Source organism: Bos taurus, chromosome 10 (assembly GCF_002263795.3).
Source record: "Bos taurus isolate L1 Dominette 01449 registration number 42190680 breed Hereford chromosome 10, ARS-UCD2.0, whole genome shotgun sequence".
NCBI lineage: Eukaryota > Metazoa > Chordata > Mammalia > Artiodactyla > Bovidae > Bos > Bos taurus.
In genome coordinates, this window is record NC_037337.1 from 98,101,373 (window position 1) to 98,119,088 (window position 17,716).

Below are 17,716 nucleotides of genomic sequence, written 5' to 3' on the forward strand. Positions count from 1 at the left end.
CTATTTCAATACAGAAAGTACATTGGATTAAATGTGCATGTTGAAAATGTTAATCATTACTGTTGCTTAGTCTCTAAGTAGTGTCCTATTGTTATGCAATCCCATGGATGATAGCCCTTCAGCCTCCTCTGTCCACAGGATTTCCTGGGCAAGACATACTCGAGTGGGTTGCCATTTCCTTCTCCATGGGATCTTCCTGATCCAGGGATAGAACCTATGTCGGTTGCATTGAATTCAGATTCTTTATCACTTGTTGCAAATAATTCATTGATTCTTTACCTCTGAGCCTGCAGGGAAGCCTGAAAATGTTAATAGACACACAGAAAGTTTCATGTATAGAAATAAATCACTAAGATTTCCAATAGAGAGACTGTGACTATGAAGGGTCTATTTTATGCTATCCATTAACTACTACCATTATTATTATTTGTCCATGCTAGTATATAGACTTAGCAGCAGCAACGGCAGCAGCAGCAGCAGCAGAAGTATATAACCAGATGGAGGAAAACCATATCTATTATATTTTTATTGAAGTAAAATTGCTGAAGCTGAAGGTCCAATAATTTGGCTACCTGATGAGAAGAGATGATTCATTGAAAGAGACCCTGATGCTGGGAAAGACTGAGGGCAAGAGGAGAAGGGGACAACAGAGGATGAGATGGCTGGATGGCATCGACAATACAATGGACATGATTACAAGCAAACTGCATGATAAAGTGAAGGACAAGGAAACCTGGTGTGCTGTCATTCATGGGGCTGCAAAGAGTAAGAGACAACTTAGAGACTGAACAGCAATGTAATTGCTTTACAATATTGTGTTAGTTTCTGCTGTACAGTGAAGTGAATCAGCTATATACATACATGTATCCCCTCCCACTTGAACCTCTCTCCCACCCATCGAGGTCATCACCAAGATGAGCTCTCTGTGCTATTCAGCAGGTTCCCACTGGGCATCTATCTTACACAGTGTCGTGTATATGTCAATCCTAATCTGCCAATTCATCCCATCTTCCCCTTGCCCTAATTCCACGTTTGGTCTCTATGTCTGTGTCTCTCTTCCCGCCCTGTAAATAGTTTCATCTATACCATTTTTCTAGATTTCACATATATGCATCAATACACAATATTTACTTTTCTCTTTCTTACTTTATTCTGTATGGCATACTCTAGGTCCATCCACAACTCTACAAATGACCTAAATGAAATTGGGCCTTTTTTATGACTGAGTAATATTCCATTGTATATATGTTCCATGCTTACTCCTTGGAAGGAAAGTTATGATCAACCTAGACAGCATATTCAAAAGCAGAGACATCACTTTGCCAACAAAGGTCCATCTAGTCAAGGCTATGGTTTTTTCTGTGGTTATGTATGGATGTGAGAGTTGGACTGTGAAGAAGGCTGAGCTCCAAAGAATTGATGCTTTTGAACTGTGTGTGTTGGAGAAGACTCTTGAGAGTCCCTTGGACTGCAAGGAGATCCAACCAGTCCATTCTGAAGGAGATCAGCCCTTGGATTTCTTTGGAAGGAATGATGCTAAAGCTGAAACTCCAGTACTTTGGCCATCTCATGTGAAAGAGTTGACTCATTGGAAAAGACTCTGATGCTAGGAGGGATTGGGGGCAGGAGGAGAAGGGGACGACAGAGGATGAGATGGCTGGATGGCATCACGGACTCGATAGATGTGAGTCTGAGTGAACTCCGGGAGTTGGTGATGGACAGGGAGGCATGGCGTGCTGCGGTTCATGGGGTTGCAAAGAGTCGGACACGACTGAGTGACTGATCTGATCTGATCTGATATGCACCAGATATTCTTTATTTGTTCATCTGTTGATTCGCATTTAGGTTGCTTACACGCCTTGGCTGTTGTAACTAGAGCTGCAGTGAAACATTGGTGTCTACGTGTCTTGTTGAATTATGGTTTTCTCAGGGTATATTCACAGTAGTGGGTTTGCTGGGTCATATGTAGTTCTATTTTTATGTTTTTAAGGAACTTCCACACTGTTCTTCATGGTGACTGTACCAGTTTACATTCCCACCAGTAGTGCAAAACAGTTCCCTTTATACCACACCCTCTTCAGCATTTATCGTTTATACCATTTTTTGATGATGGCCATTCTGACCACTGTGGGGTGATACCTCAAATGAAATAAAAACTTCATCTTTACTCTTAACCAAATAGCTAGTCTCATTTCAATCCTCCTTTGAACTCCAATTTTATTCAAAACATTGCAACTGTTTCAAAATGCAGCTGTTTCATGCTTTGAGTATCAATAATATGTTCTGGACCTCTTGTCATTTTCCAGTATCTGAGGAGTAAACAGCAGTCCCAGATGATTCAATCCTTTGGCTCATGCAAATTTCAAGTCCCTTAGCAGCACTGATTTTTGCCTAATAATGGTAGAATTCAGGCTTTTTGTGTTTTTCAAGTGTCCCCTACATAGCTTTTAGAAGCTGTATATATCCTAAAACATTTTAAACATCTAAAAACTTACATTCTGAGATTAAAAAGTTGCAAAAAAGATAAATTTTACAGTATTGTATAAATATTTTAACCTCAGATTGTTGTGTTAATCTTTTAAATGTACTAAATGACTATAGATATCATTTTAGTTGGATATCTATCATTAAAATTATATATACATATAGGTTCTTCAAGTATTGCATATTTTTAAATCTCTTTTTTGCTCTCTTTGAATTAAGTTTTCCATTCTACAACCAACTCATAATTTTTTCTAACCTAACTTTACATTTAAAAGTGTTTTATTGATAACAATATTATTTTTTCTCCATTATTACATATATAGCATTTACATGTATATGCAACAGCTATGTACAGTTCACTTTTTAACAACACAAGAGATCCAGATGCTGACCCTCTTCTATCAAAACTATAATTAATATTTAGCTTTTCATATCCAAAGCCTTTCAGTTCAGTTCAGTCACTCAGTCATATCTGACTCTTTGCGACCCCATGGACTGCAGCATGCCAGGCCTCCCTGTCCATCACCAACTCCTGGAGTCTACTCAAACTTATGTCCATTGAGTCAGTGATGCTATCCAACCATCTCATCCTCTGTTGTCCCCTTCTCCTCCCACCTTCAATCTTTCCCAGCATCAGGGTCTTTTCAAATGAGTCAGTTCTTCACATCAGGTGGCCAAAGTATTGGGGTTCCAGCTTCAGCATCAGTCCTTCCAATGAACACTCAAGACTGATCTCCTTTAGAATGGACTGGTTGGATCTCTTTGTAGTCTAAGGGACTCTCAAGAGTTTTCTCCAACATCACAGTCCAAAAGCATCAATTCTTCAGCACTCAGCTTTCTTTATAATATAACTCTCACATCCATACATGACTACTGGAAAAACAATAGCATTGACTAGACAGACCTTTGTTGGCAAAGTAACGTCTCTGCTTTTTAATATGCTGTCTAGGTTAGTCATAACTTTTCTTGAAAGGAGTAAGCATCTTTTAATTTCATGGCTGCAGTCACCATCTGCAGTGATTTTGGAGCCCCCCCAAAATAAAATCTGCCACTGTTTCCACTGCTTCCCCATCTATTTTCCATGAAGTTTTGGGACCAGATGCCTTGTAGTTCATAATTCTAGTATCAGAGGGAAGAGAGAAATGGCAGAACCATGAGATTCCTACGCACGTGTCAGTTTCTGCTCATTACATGGGTCAACACCAGTCACAGGGACAGGCCTAATGTTAATGGCGGAGAAGGCACAGGCACCCCACTCCAGTACTCTTGCCTGGAAAATCCCATGGACGGCGGAGCCTGGTAGGCTGCAGTCCATGGGGTCGCTAAGAGTCGGACACAACTGAGCGACTTCCCTTCACTTTTCATTTTCATGCATTGGAGAAGGAAATAGCAACCCACTCCAGTGTTCTTGCCTGGAGAATCCCAGGGATGGAAGAGCCTGGTGGGCTTCCGTCTATGGGGTCGCACAGAGTCGGACACGACTGAATTGACTTAGCAGCAGCATATATATATGTGTGTGTGTGTAAAGAGTGAGAGACATAACTTTAAAATATCTTGTCACCGCAAGTTGTAAATCTTTTTAAAAGTTTGGATTCCTTTTGCTTTAATTATTTTACCTTTAGGTAAGAATCATTTGTGCCTCATATTAGAAAACATAGATTATTATTTATTGTTTTATTTAATCTTTTATAAATGAAAGGAATAAATGATTATTTACCCAAGTAGTATGTAACTAATTCAATAAAATTTATATGGAAGCTATCACTTTTAGATATCAAAATGTATTTTTAAAAATCAATCAGCAGAAAATTCTTATTTTACTCTCTTTATTTTTGTTGAGAACACCAATTCACAAAAAAAAAAAAAAAGTTGTCCAGGAAGTTATTTACTTTCTTAATTTCCTTAATGTGTACAAAAAAAAAAAAAAAAAAACTTATACTAATGAGGTTATACTAATGATTATTAATCCTACTCATTCTCTTCTTCTTAGAGGAATCTTATTTATTTAACTGGGCACTCTCAAAAATATTTAGGAACATCAACTAATATTTAATTCAATCTCATTTGTCAACACAATATTCTTGATAATAGGCTTTAATCTTATTACATGATTTAAGCATATTTTCAAATGTAGATGTGAAATATAATGAGTGAATCAGAGAAGAGTCCCTCCATTCTCAGTAAGAAGACCACAGTGCAGAAAGAAGACCACACAGGTATTTCTACAATGACTTTCTAAACCTTTTGGATATTAGGAATACCCATATTGTGATCTGGTTTCATGAATGGAATATATCAATATTATCACTGTATTTAATATATTTGACAACAGCTCTGTTTAGTTGGTTTTCACAACCTTTCTCGGTGGAAACAAACCACTTACTTTTTGAATACCTAGGAAACTTCTCACTTTGTCACCCAACATATGATATATGCAAATTCTTGGCATTATAATTTGTGAAAAATATTCAATTTCTAATGACATTCTTCACCAATAACAGAAATATTTAAATGACAAGAAAGACACAAAGAGTATTGTGGGTTCAAATTCCTCAACACCTTTATTTAATTTGGAGAGCAGAGACTTGCACACTGTAAAGTCAATGTTAATTAATAAGATTTGTGGTCAGTAAGAATTATACTTTTATAAGTTGCAGCAAGAGCTATTGTGACACGGGAATCAGAATAAGACAACCAGCAAGACAGCAAGAGAACACAGGTGCAACATCAAATTTAGGGAACATAAAAATGGGAACATGCAAAAATTAAAGGATCTAAAAGGAAGAGTCTCAAAATTTGCTGCACACCCACATGATCTTTGGAAAATTTTGACATATCCCTTAGCATGTGCATACTGCACTTTACAGATTACAGTTTTAATACAGCCAGAAGTGAGACATGGCAGGAAGAACACGGACTTTGTGATTGGTCTACCTTCTCTTTGAACAATAGATCTGTAACTTACTACCCTTGTGGATTCCTTATATCCCCAGTTAGTTTTAGTTCGTTTATGTTTAATATGTAAAAAAAGAGATATCGATTATTTGGTTGAGATAAGATTTATATGCGATAACCTGTGCAAAATACCTAGCATAGTGGTCTAGTAGATAATTGGTACTCAAAAATGTTACTTCCATCTTATTTTCCCTGTACAAAAAATACTTAATTTTCCCAGAACTCACTTTTGCACTTGATGCAACAAGGAAGATTACAAAGACTTCAAATTGTCAGTAATTTCATTTTTTTATAAAAAATGTTTATTGAATTACTACTATATGCAAAACTTTACAACCTCCATGTACTTTATGGTCTAGATTACCAAAATCATTTCATGTTGTGATTTTTGTACAGGCATCCAGAATGTAAATTTCATGTTTATAAGTGTTTGTAAACATTTCTATGGAGAAAAAGAATTGTTCCTGTGCCTAGAATACTTTTGTCAGCCTGCTCATCATGGTTTGCCTCCCAAAGTCAAGCTTCATAAGGGAGGCAAGCTGGAATGTTTCTGGCCAAAAGTGGAGTTAGAATGTGGGGAACTGGGCAGTTGTATGAATTTGTTGCTTAATGGCATCAAATAAAGACATCATGATGCATCTTTCTTACCAGAGTGATGGCCTCCTTTGTTAGATCACAGACACTCAAGAACTTTTGGTTAAAGCATTGTCTCCTCTCTCCATATTAGCAGTTAAATTGTAGGTGGGCTTCATCTCCATTGGGCAACGTCTGGACAAAAAATATCATAGTTTGCTTTTGCAATCTATATTCTTTTCCTGTGGGTTTCTTGGAATGACAAATCAGTGTATCTATAAATGTGTCCTTTTTAGTCAGTCATTATTTTATTAAAAGGCAATTCAAGTTTTATGGGCTGAGGAGTAACTTACTGTTCAGGATATGGGAATGTGAAAGTATCAGTACTCTGGTATATTTCTATAATTTATGTTTAAAAATATAATGTCTCTAATTTCCAACTTCTTAAATAGTAGCAACAGTAGCATTATTACTACTTAAAACTATCATTATTTTTCCTATTAAAAAGAATTATTAGAAAGTAAATGTAACAAAAAATTGTACATCCTAACATAATCAAATAAGACAAGTTTGAGGCTTTGTCAGTAACAGCACTTGTGATTAAAATTGCCATTGATTCGTGTATATATTTCTATCTGTGAGTTCCATTGTAGGAAAATAATTTATTTGAATCTACATAAGGGTATCATTTCTTTTTTTTGTTGCTGTTGGCTATGGTCAGCTGAATTAACTACTAAGTTCTTACTATATTTTATAAAGACTAAATCAGGGGAAGACTGACCATCTAACTGATAGAAAAGTAAATAAAAGAAGAAAGAAAACAGAAAGAAAAGAAGGTCATTAAATAAAACAAATGGTTTAAAAAAATGAAAAGAAAAAAGAAAAAAAAAATCAGTGCTTAAAAAAAAAAAAAAAAACTTGCATCCCCCCAAAAGAATGTTTAATGCTGAAATTTGAGTATGTCATTCAGCTGTGAAAATTACCTACTTATTTTATGGAATTTTTCTGAATATATTTGAAAAGCAAAGTAAAATGATTTGGATGTTTTGAAAATTTAAAAATGGCTGCATGGCCCCCAAATTTCTGCAAAGTCTAAGCATGGTTAATGCATTTGCTTATTTTTTTACTTTACCTTATTCCACAGACTATTTCAAGCAGCACAGAGTTTCAACCTATAACACGCAGCATATCAATAGAGTTAGAGTACTTACTCTGGCTTCATCCTGCAAGGGTTCTTTCTGACTGCTCTATTTATTCTGGACACCAGAATTGTGCATACATTTAGTATGGTCCAGCTGGCTCAGTAGAAGCACTGACAATTGAAAATATAGAGAAAACCACTAACATTAAAGAATCTACATGATGGAACAAACCAGTTGCAAGTTGTTAAACTGTTAACCTAACCACATACTTTAATCTCAACAAACCATGATTAATAGACCAGCCTATCTACAGCATGGCTAAAAAAGCTCTCTGCCAGAAGTAAGTTTAAGATTTAGATATGTTTCTGAACCTACTTAAACATTTAAAACATATTTTACACAAAAATCTTATTATCTCTTTGCTAATTATTGAGATTGTTCAAAATTCGAAATTTCAAGCATAGAATATCTACTTGTATATCTGTTTCACTTTGGGATTTTTCTATATCTATTTCTTTCTCAAATCCTTGAAATATACAATTTTAAATGTTTACAACTTTCAACCCATGCTCTTAGATAAACAGTCACAGGAAGTCACTGAACACTCATTGTCTCAGTGAAGTTCAGTTCAGTTGCTCAGTTGTGTCTGACTCTTTGCAACCCCGTGGACTGAAGCATGCCAGGCCTCCCTGTCCTTCCTCCAAAGTCTTCAAGGAGGATTCCTTCCCTTTTTCAGTTTCTGATGGCCAGAGGTGTTCCTTGGCTTGTGGCAGCATCATTCCAGTGACCAAAACCATCCCCAAGAACAGAAGTGTAAGAAGGCCAAGTGGTTGACTGAGGAGTCTTTACCAATAGATGAGAAAAGATGAGAAGTGAAAGACAAGGGAGAAAGGGAAAGATATACCAACTGAATAAAGAGTCAAAGAGAATAGCAAGGAGAGATAAAAAGGTCTTCTTTGTGAACAATGCTAACGAATATAGGAAAAAATTAGAATGGGAAAGACTAGAGATCTTTTCAAGAAAATTGGAAATATCAAGGGAACATTTCATACAAGGATGTACATGATAAAGGACAGAAAAAGTATGGACTTAACAGAAGAAGAAGAGATTAAGAAGTGGCAAGAATGCAAAGAACTATAAAAAAAAAAAAAGTCTTAAATTATCCAGATAACCATGAATGGTGTAATCACTCACCTAGAGCCAGACACCCTGGAGTGTGAAGTCAAGTAGGCCGTAGGAAGCATCACTAAAAACAAAGCTAGTGGAGGTGACAGAAATCCAGCTGAGCTATTTCAGATTCTAAAAGATGATGCTGTAAAAGTGCTGCACACTGTTTGTCAGTGAATTTGAAAAATTCAGCCACAGACTGGAAAAGGTCAGTTTTCATTCCCCAAAAAGGGCAATGCCAAAGCGTGTTCAAACTACCATAAAATTGTGTTCATTTCACATGCTAGTAAGGTTTTACTCAAAATCCTTCATGCTAGTCTTCAGCAGTATGTGATCCAAGAAATTCTAGATGTACAAGCTGGATTTAGAAAAGGCAGAGGAACCAGAGATCAAATTACCAACATTCCTTGGACTGTAAAAGGCAAGATAATTCCAGAAAAACATCTACTTCAGCTTCATTAACTATGCTAAAGACTTTGTGGATCACAACAAACTAGAAAATTCTTAAAGGGATGGGAATAACAGACCACCTTACCTGCCTCCTGAGAAGCCGTTATGCAGGTTAAGAAGCAACAGTTAGAAATGTACATGGAGCAATGGACGGGCTCAAAATTGGGAAAGTATTACAAAGCTGCATAATGTTACCCTGCTTATTAAACTAATATGCAGAGTACATCATGTGAAATACCAGATTGAATGAATCACAAGCTGTAATCAAGTTTGCTGGGAGAAATACCAACAACCTCAGAAATGCAGATGATACCATTCTATTGGCAGACAGTGAAGAGAAACTAAAGAGCCTCTTGAAGATTGTGAAAGAGGAGAGTGGAAAATACTGGCATAAAACTCAACATTCAAGAAACCGAAATCATAGCATGTGGTCTCATCATTTCATGGTAGATAGATGAGGAAAAGTAGGAGCAGTGGTGGGTTTATTTTTTTGGGTTCCTAAATTACTGTGGATGGTGACTGCAGCCATGAAATTAAAAGACAGTTGTTCTTTGGAAGGAAAGCTATGACAAACCTAGACAGCATGTTAAAAAGCAGAGTTATCACTTTGCTGACAAAGGTCTGTCTAGTTAAAGCTGTGGTTTTCCCAGCAGTCATTTATGGATGTAAGAGTTGGACCGTAAATAAGGCTGAGTGCTAAAGAACTGATGCTTTGAATTATGATGCTGGAGAAGATTCTTGAGAGTCCCTTGGACTGCAAGAAGATCAAACCAGTCAATCCTAAAGGAAATCAATCCCAAATATTCACGGGAAGGACTTATGCTGAAGCTGAAGCTCCAATACTTTTACCACCAGATGTGAAGAACTGACTCATTGGAAAAACTCTGATGCGGGGAAAGATTGAGGGCAAAATGATAAAGGGGTGGCAGAGGATGAAATGGTTAGATAGTATCATCAACCAAATGGATGTGAATCTGAACAAACTCAGGGAGATAATGTAGGACAGACGAGCCTGGTCTGCTGCAGTCCATGGAGTTGCATGCAAAGAGTCAGCTATGACTTCAGAGAAGGCAATGGCAACCCACTCCAGTACTCTTGCCTGGAAAATCCCATGGATGGAGGAGCCTGGTAGGCTGTAGTCCATACGGTTGCTAAGAGTCGGACACGACTGAGCAACTTCACTTTCACTTTTCACTTTCATGCATTGGAGAAGGAAATGGCAACCCACTCCAGAATTCTTGCCTTAAGAATCCCAGGGACGGGGGAGCCTGATGGGCTGCCATCTATGGGGTCACACAGAGTCGGACACAACTGAAGCGACTTAGCAGCAGCAGCAGACATGACTTAGTGACTTTAAAACAACAACAAAAGGTATAGTAGTGATTATGAGATGGTACAAAAGGGCCTTTTAAGGGTGTTGATGGAAGGAAAGCCGGGAAGAGGCAAGGTAGCGACCTTCTCGTCTCCTGCGCCTGACACTTCCTGGGACCCGTGATGTCGAGGCAGCTGCAAGGAGCGACGAACGGTTGGGGTTGAGCCCCAAGTGAGCTGAGGGCTAGCGCTCTTCTGGCCCTCCACTCCGGGCCCGCCCCACTTGAAGAAATAAGTGGTGGGTTGGCCCCCAAGTAAAAGCACAGTGTATGTATCCAATCTGCCCTTTTCCCTGACCAACAATGACTTATATCGGATATTTTCCAAGTATGGCAAAGTTGTAAAGGTTACTATAATGAAAGTTAAAGATACCAGGAGGAGTAAAGGGGTTGCATTTATTTTATTTTTGGATAAAGACTCTGCACAAAACTGTACCAGGGCAATAAACAATAAACAGTTATTTGGTAGAGTGATAAAAGCAAGCATTGCTATTGACAATGGAAGAGAAGATGAGTTCATCCGAAGACGAAACTGCTTTGATAAATCTAAGTGTTTAAGAATGTGGGGAAAGTGGACACTTAAGTTATGCCTGTCCTAAAAATATGCTTGGAGAAACGTGAGCCTCCAGAGAAGAAAGAGAAAAGGAAAAAAAAGAAAATCCGTGAGCCAGAAGAAGAAATTGAAGAAGTAGAAGAAAGTGAAGATGAAGGGAAAGATCCTGCTCTTGACAGCCTCAGTCAGGCCATAGCTTTCCAGCAAGCCAAAATTGAAGAAGAACAAAAAAAATGGAAACCCAGTTCAGGAGGTCCTTCAACATCAGATGATTCAAGACGCCCAAGGATAAAGAAAAGCACGTACTTCCATGATGAGGAGGAACTTAGTGATTAAAAATATACATATATTATGTAAATATCATTAAATTTTTTTTTTAAGTCTTGGAGTACCAAGTTCCCTTGGGACTAAAAATTACTTTTAGAATTTGAACATAAGAACACTTAGTACCAAATACTTTTTTACTTTAGATAGTTGATAGGGAATGGTAATTTTATAGTATCATGTTTACCTTGCATCAAGATTTGCTAATAATCATTAATCTTGAAAAGTTCATTTGAATAAAAAAGGAAATGTAATACTATCATAACAATGCTATCCCAAGAAGAAAGTCAAAGTCGCTCAGTCATGTCTGACCCTTTGTGACCCCATGGACTATACAGTCCCATGGGATTCTCCAGGCCAGAAATACTAGAGTGGGTAGCCTTTCCCTTCTCCAGGGGTCTTCCCAACCCAGGGATCGAACCCAGGTCTCCCGCATCGCAGGCGTATTCTTTAACAGCTGAGCCAGAAAGCTAGATAGTAAAAAGATTTGAGACGTTCATTATAAAAGTTTATTCATGATTGATTTATATAAGAGCTTTTGAAATAAATTTCATCTTTAAAACAAAAACTTCATAAAGACTGTGGAAAGTCTGGAGTGATTTATTGTTATTCATGTTAATAAAGTTTTCTCAAAAGAAATTTAAAAAAAAATAAGGGTGTGGATCATTTCTATTTTTGACTTGGCTATTATTCGATGATGTATTCACCTTGTGATTACTTATTAGACTGTGACACCAATTTGTAAACATTTTTGTGTATTAAAAAGAGAAACATAAGGGTGGAGTAGTGGTTACAAAGGGAGGTTTGGATTTTCACAATGTAAAATTATTGACTTGTTAGGCTTTCGATCTCTTTTCTGGGTTTCTGTATATCCAACTTTGATCTCCAGAATTTTTCTAATGGACGGCCACCAGTGGCCCTAGAGACTTAGATGCTGTTGGCAGTTTAGGCCCAGGGAATCACTTGCTTTAAAGAAAGGCTATATTTCTCCAACTTTCCATTTCCCTATCCATCTGCAACCTTGCTGAAGGAGATTATTTCCTGATGTAACACAATAAATATACCATAATAAAGCCTTCCCCCACCACAGTGAACTTGGTATTGCTAGCTCATTTGGTAAAATGAATGCACCTCCCTTGTCCCCAGCCTGTGACAGAAATAATAAATAACTTTGCTTTCATTTCACAAAAGGAAAGCTGGACGAAAGTAATTTCAGTGATTTGCTGGGGTTGCTTATGGGGTCACTAGCAAAGTTGGGATGCAGACTCTCAATTGATATCTCCAAGTGCGTGTTTCCCCGGCCAGCTACGGGGCTGCTGGGGAGAACTTTTCCCAGGGTAGCACACTAGAATTCACTTGGTGGATAAGGTCCTTGTTAGGTTTCACACAGGAAGAATGGAAACTGAGCACAAGCCTTCAGGATACACTGCGATTATTGTGCTACAGGCTACAGTGGGTTTACCCAACAGCTGCAAGATCACAAGTTCAGAGGAAGTTAGATAAAATGCCACTGCACTCAGGGGTTCAAACTTGAAGAGTCATATTTCATCGTGCCTTAGGAAGTAAAAAATAATAATAATAATAATAATAACAATAGTATCACCGCAACCTAACAGCAATGACCTTCGTATCGTAGTTGGAGTGGCCGTCTGAGGAAAATCGGAGCAGAATTTGTGTCTTGCTCCAGCTCAACACATCATACATTCGGAGAGTCAGTTCTCCCATGCAAATAGGCTGCGGATGTGGCGTCAAACAAGGGAAATGGTTTCTGATGATGAAAGGTTGGGGAACCAGGCTGGATCTCTCATTGCACGAGACTGTCTGTTGCATGCGCCATCGGGGGCATCACGCGATTTTGGCACTGGCCTAGAGGACCGCCCACCAGTGGAGTCAGCAGGCACTCAAGTTCTGCGACACTCATAGAACTAAATAGGAAACACAGTGGATTTCTTGTGGCCTTTAGCAATATGTTTTAAGTTGAGGAAAACTTACAGTTGGGAGCCTTGTTCTTTCAGATTGATTTAAATCCTCGGTGTTAGTGTGTTTATGTGATTCCTGCTGGGCTACGGCCACGAAGTACTCAAGAGTAAGAGCTCTAGAGATAGAAAAAATAAAATCACCAAACAACAAGACACCTCATTTCTCACAGCCAGGGTGGGTTAGGTAACACACAGGCTTGTGAAGAGTCTCGGCAAGGGCGGATTACTGTCACTGTGTGTGTGCTGAGTCACTTTAGTCAAGTCAACTGTGACTAGAGAGCTTCCGAATTTGAATTCCAGAGAAGGAGCAATGTAAAGCAATATTAGCTGTGTAAGTGTGGATAACAGAGATTAAACTGGAGTGTATGCAAAAAATCTATTTGAGTGAGAAAGAGAAACAGAGACAGCAAGAGGGGAAAAACAAAATCTGCGTTTTTCTTTTTTAGAGGGACACACATGAATGAGGAAAATATACTAAAAGAAGAAATTTGTATAGCCCTAATATTTCAAATTTAGAATCAGCCATCTTACACAGAGTTTATCTGCACTTTTGGAGTATGAATTAGTTGGCCTTTTGAGAAGATGACATTGAGACAAAATTTCATTTCAGGCCAGGACCAAGAAGAATTTGGGGCTCTGATAAACGCAACTTTGCCTTCCCCACCCAGAGATACTTGCAGCATAAACATAAGCACTCAAAATAAAAATGAGTATATATTTGAAAATCTGGTTTTGAAGAAATCCAGAGACGTTCTAAAGAGAAAATAAACTTACACAGACATTGCCTGGTTTTCAAACATAAACAGGTGATTGTATCACTCTAACTTTGGTCCTCAATTATCTTTTGAATGAAAGGACAATGTATAAACATTTTGTTCAGAAAACTGTTTCTCTTAAATAATAGTCTTGTGGAGTGGCTTGGAAATACTGGCTTATCGGGGGAGTTAGTTTACACTAGAACTTCAGAATCAGCTAAAACAGTACCTTGGTTTCCCTCTGGGATATTGCCTCTGAATTGCATTGTCTAGTTGATGTTATAGCTCTTGCATCAATCTTAAGACTGAGAAAACAAAATCATATCCTTGAAAACAGTATAATCCACCCGACATCCCTCTATCCCAATATATGCTATATTTATCAAGGTCTCAGTCTCTTCACCCAAACCACCTTATAGTCCTCTTTAATACAACCCCCTTTACCACGCACTGTGTTGAAGTTTTCATCCCATTGACACTCCCATTGCTTGTCTAACAGGAATCCCAATAACAAAGGTATGAATGATAAGCAGAAAACTCTCCAATTCTCCCTTTCTTTAAAAAAGGTACATGTTCAAGTAACCCATGATTTTAAATTATCATAAGGATAAATAGAAAAATATTTCATCTAGAATAACATTGAAAGTAAAACATGCCAAACATTTTGAGATTCCCCAAAAGTGATGTTTCATGAGAAATACATAACTTTAAATGATTATAGCAGTAAAAAATAAAGCTCTAAAATCAATGACTTAAAGTAGTATCACAAGCATCTAGATAAGGAAGAGCTTAGTAAACTTCAAAGAAGGGGAAAAAATACTTGATAAAAGAGCATAAATCAATAAAAAGACAAGAAATTGACATTAAAATTAAATTAGCATTTATGCTGCTGCTGCTGCTAAGTCGCTTCAGTCGTGTCCGACTCTGCGCAGTCCCATAGACGTCAGCCCACCAGGCTCCCCCATCCCTGGGATTCTCCAGGCAAGAACACTGAAGTGGGTTGCCATTTCCTTCTCCAATGCGAGAAAGTGAAAAATGAAAGTGAAGTCGCTCAGTCGTGTCCAACCCTTAGTGACCCCATGGACTGCAGCCTACCAGGCTCCTCTGTCCATGGAATTCTCCAGGCAAGAGTACTGGAGTGGTTGCCATTCCCTTCCCTGGGGGATCTTCCTGATCCAAGGATCCAACCCGGGTCTCCTGCACTGCAAGCAGATACTTTACTGCTGAGCCACCAGGGAAGCCCCATCACGTTGCTGATTGATACAGATATTCTCAAGCTTGCCACACCCATATCAGAGCACTATACCTCTCCATGCATCAGATGAAGGCTACATACCCTTCCACTCATTTGCCACAATTACTGCTACTCTTTTCTCCTAATGTCCAATGGATTTATTCCAAAATGGTTTGAAACCACTCTCCTCTTAATAATGTCCTCTTACAATCTTTTAATGTGAATATACTTTCAGATGACTGCAATCTGAGATCCTTTCATTTACGTATTCCGTCTGCTTTGCTTAAGCATCACTCTCTGGTCCATACATCTAGACAAGGCTAATCCATCACAAGTATATCTCAATAACCAAATTCAGTTTTAGGTATCTTCTCACTGCCTGCAAGTTTTCCACCTGTGATCTTTCACATTAATTCATATGTACAAATAGATCCTGTTCAAGCTTTTATGAGGCCCATGGCCACTTCCTATTTTGGGATTCTCCTACCTTTAAGTAACTGTTGCAAAGCAGTCCTACTGTGCATGGCTTTTTCATCCACATCAACCCTCCATGTCCTTCCCTCTTGCTTGTACCTGGTCTGATAAATGCTGTTGGAATAATGTGCAGTAATGCTCCAACCTTCTTCACTATGAATTAAATCTTGTATAAGTCTTTGAATGGCCTTCATGGAGGCTCAATAATACTTTTAATTGTGGCAACACACACACGTTAAAGCACCTAAAACGCATCCTGGGGTTTAAGTGCCAATTGTTATATCTCCTCTCTAACCACTTTCCCTAATTCCTCGGCCTCTTTCCACTTTATGATACATGTTTTATTCAGATCATTCTATACTTACCACAGCAGTACTTTCAAGTATCTTCTCTGCATGAACCTTGTTTCCTGTTTAATATTCCATCACCTGGTCAACAATCATTCATTCCTAGAAATAATTCTTCAGAACCTCTATGTGCAGAAAAGGCTGAAAGTCAATGCATTCCATTCTCTTAGAATGAAAAAAAAAAAAAACAGATATTTGTAATCTTCACATCACATTACACTAGACAGAGTATAAAAATAAGATTAACAAGAATTAGATCTTAGATTAACTTATTTTATTTTTCTAAAAAAGAAATACATGTTCATCTAAAATTCCATTATGTATATTAAAGTGTATAAAATAAAGGATTAGAAGTGTGCATTCTCCAATCATAAATTCATTCTCTAAAGACAAATATTGTAGATTGACAATTTGTAACACTGTTGCAGCTCTTTCTGATACTTATAATACATGCGTGGGTCACAAGATAATAGTTTTGCTACTTGCTTTATTATTCTTAACCATCCAGTTTCATTTTTCTATGCAACTACATACAGATAACATTATCTTATTTTGGTAACTGGATAAAGTTTTTGGGTGATTTTGTAAATTGAGATTCAGAAATAAGACAAATCTTTAAAATATACACTATTATTGACCATTCCATTATGCCTTCCTAGAAAGCAATGTAATAGAAAGATAGTTTCTTCTCTATGATGATCCACTTTGTTAATAATCTGCCTCTCCAGAATTGTTAACAATAGTAGCTTTGAAAACAGGAAGATATTCTCTCAGAGAAAGATCATATCATCTTCAACATAGAGTTCTGATTATCAAAAACACTTTTACAAAGATAAGTTGTGAGTTAGATAACACAATTTGGCCTTAATTTTACAAATCTATGACTAATAATAAGCTAGAATGGGTCTCAACTGTACTTCAAGAACCACTCAGATTTGCGAAAGTTTCTTGGTTCTTCCAATTGTGAATCTCTTGCACATCAAAGGTTGATAAAGCCTCATATGATTAATAGTCATTCTTAATTAACATAAAAGAGCACAGTATATCAGAATGCCTCTGATCTTGTAGATTTTATTACTGGTTGTTACAGAATTCTGAAAGCTCACAAAGCATATAATATGGAAGGCATGAAAAGGAAATGTTCTACTTGGGAAATAAATTTTGAAAAAGTGAGACCTCCAGTTCTCCATGAAAAATAACACATTGCATCCTTGTAGAAGCTTGCATTTCTGATCATACATCATTTTCCTCTTTTTATAATGATAAATTAGGACATGTAATGTGAACTTCATTTTTATTATTATTGTATGACCTTTGAAATCTTCTAAGAATGTCTGGATTCCCTTAATCAAAGGGCAAAGGATTTGAAAGGGAGGGATTTTATTTTCTGAAAGTGATAGGCTAAGTTATGCTTGCACTATGTTTACTTCAGTAAATAAATTACATTTTAACAGGTTGACCTTAACTGAGAAAATATGACCTACTTTTTCACAGTGACCATTGTTATGAGACAGTCTTCATCTGTCATGATTATGTCTTTGTTATAATTGAGATCACACTCTTATTAATGACTAGAAGAGAAAAATCCAAGCGAGATGAGCTATTCCCAGCTAGCATTTAAGAAATTGTTATAAAGGGCCAAATCATATTCTCCGCTTGATCTTTCCAGGGTAGTCAATTTGCTATCACTGACACAAATTTAAATCCCAACACTGAAAGGTCATGGAAAGTGCTCACTACAGGATTGCAAAAGCAGCAGCAGGGTGGATAGAGAAAATTAGACTGTCAGGATTACAATGCCACCAACACACTTGGCTTTCCAAGAACTGACGCATCCAGAACTTTGCAGATAATATTACCATTGTTGCTGTTAGCTGGTATTTACATTTACACAGAGTAAATGTATGTA

General features: G+C 37.5%; 1 pseudogene; it reads left to right on the top strand.

Annotated features, from left to right (window-relative positions):
• Positions 1–10,265: 10,265 nt before the first annotated feature.
• On the top strand, positions 10,266–11,176 carry LOC785091 (zinc finger CCHC-type and RNA-binding motif-containing protein 1-like; annotated as a pseudogene).
• Positions 11,177–17,716: the final 6,540 nt, after the last annotated feature.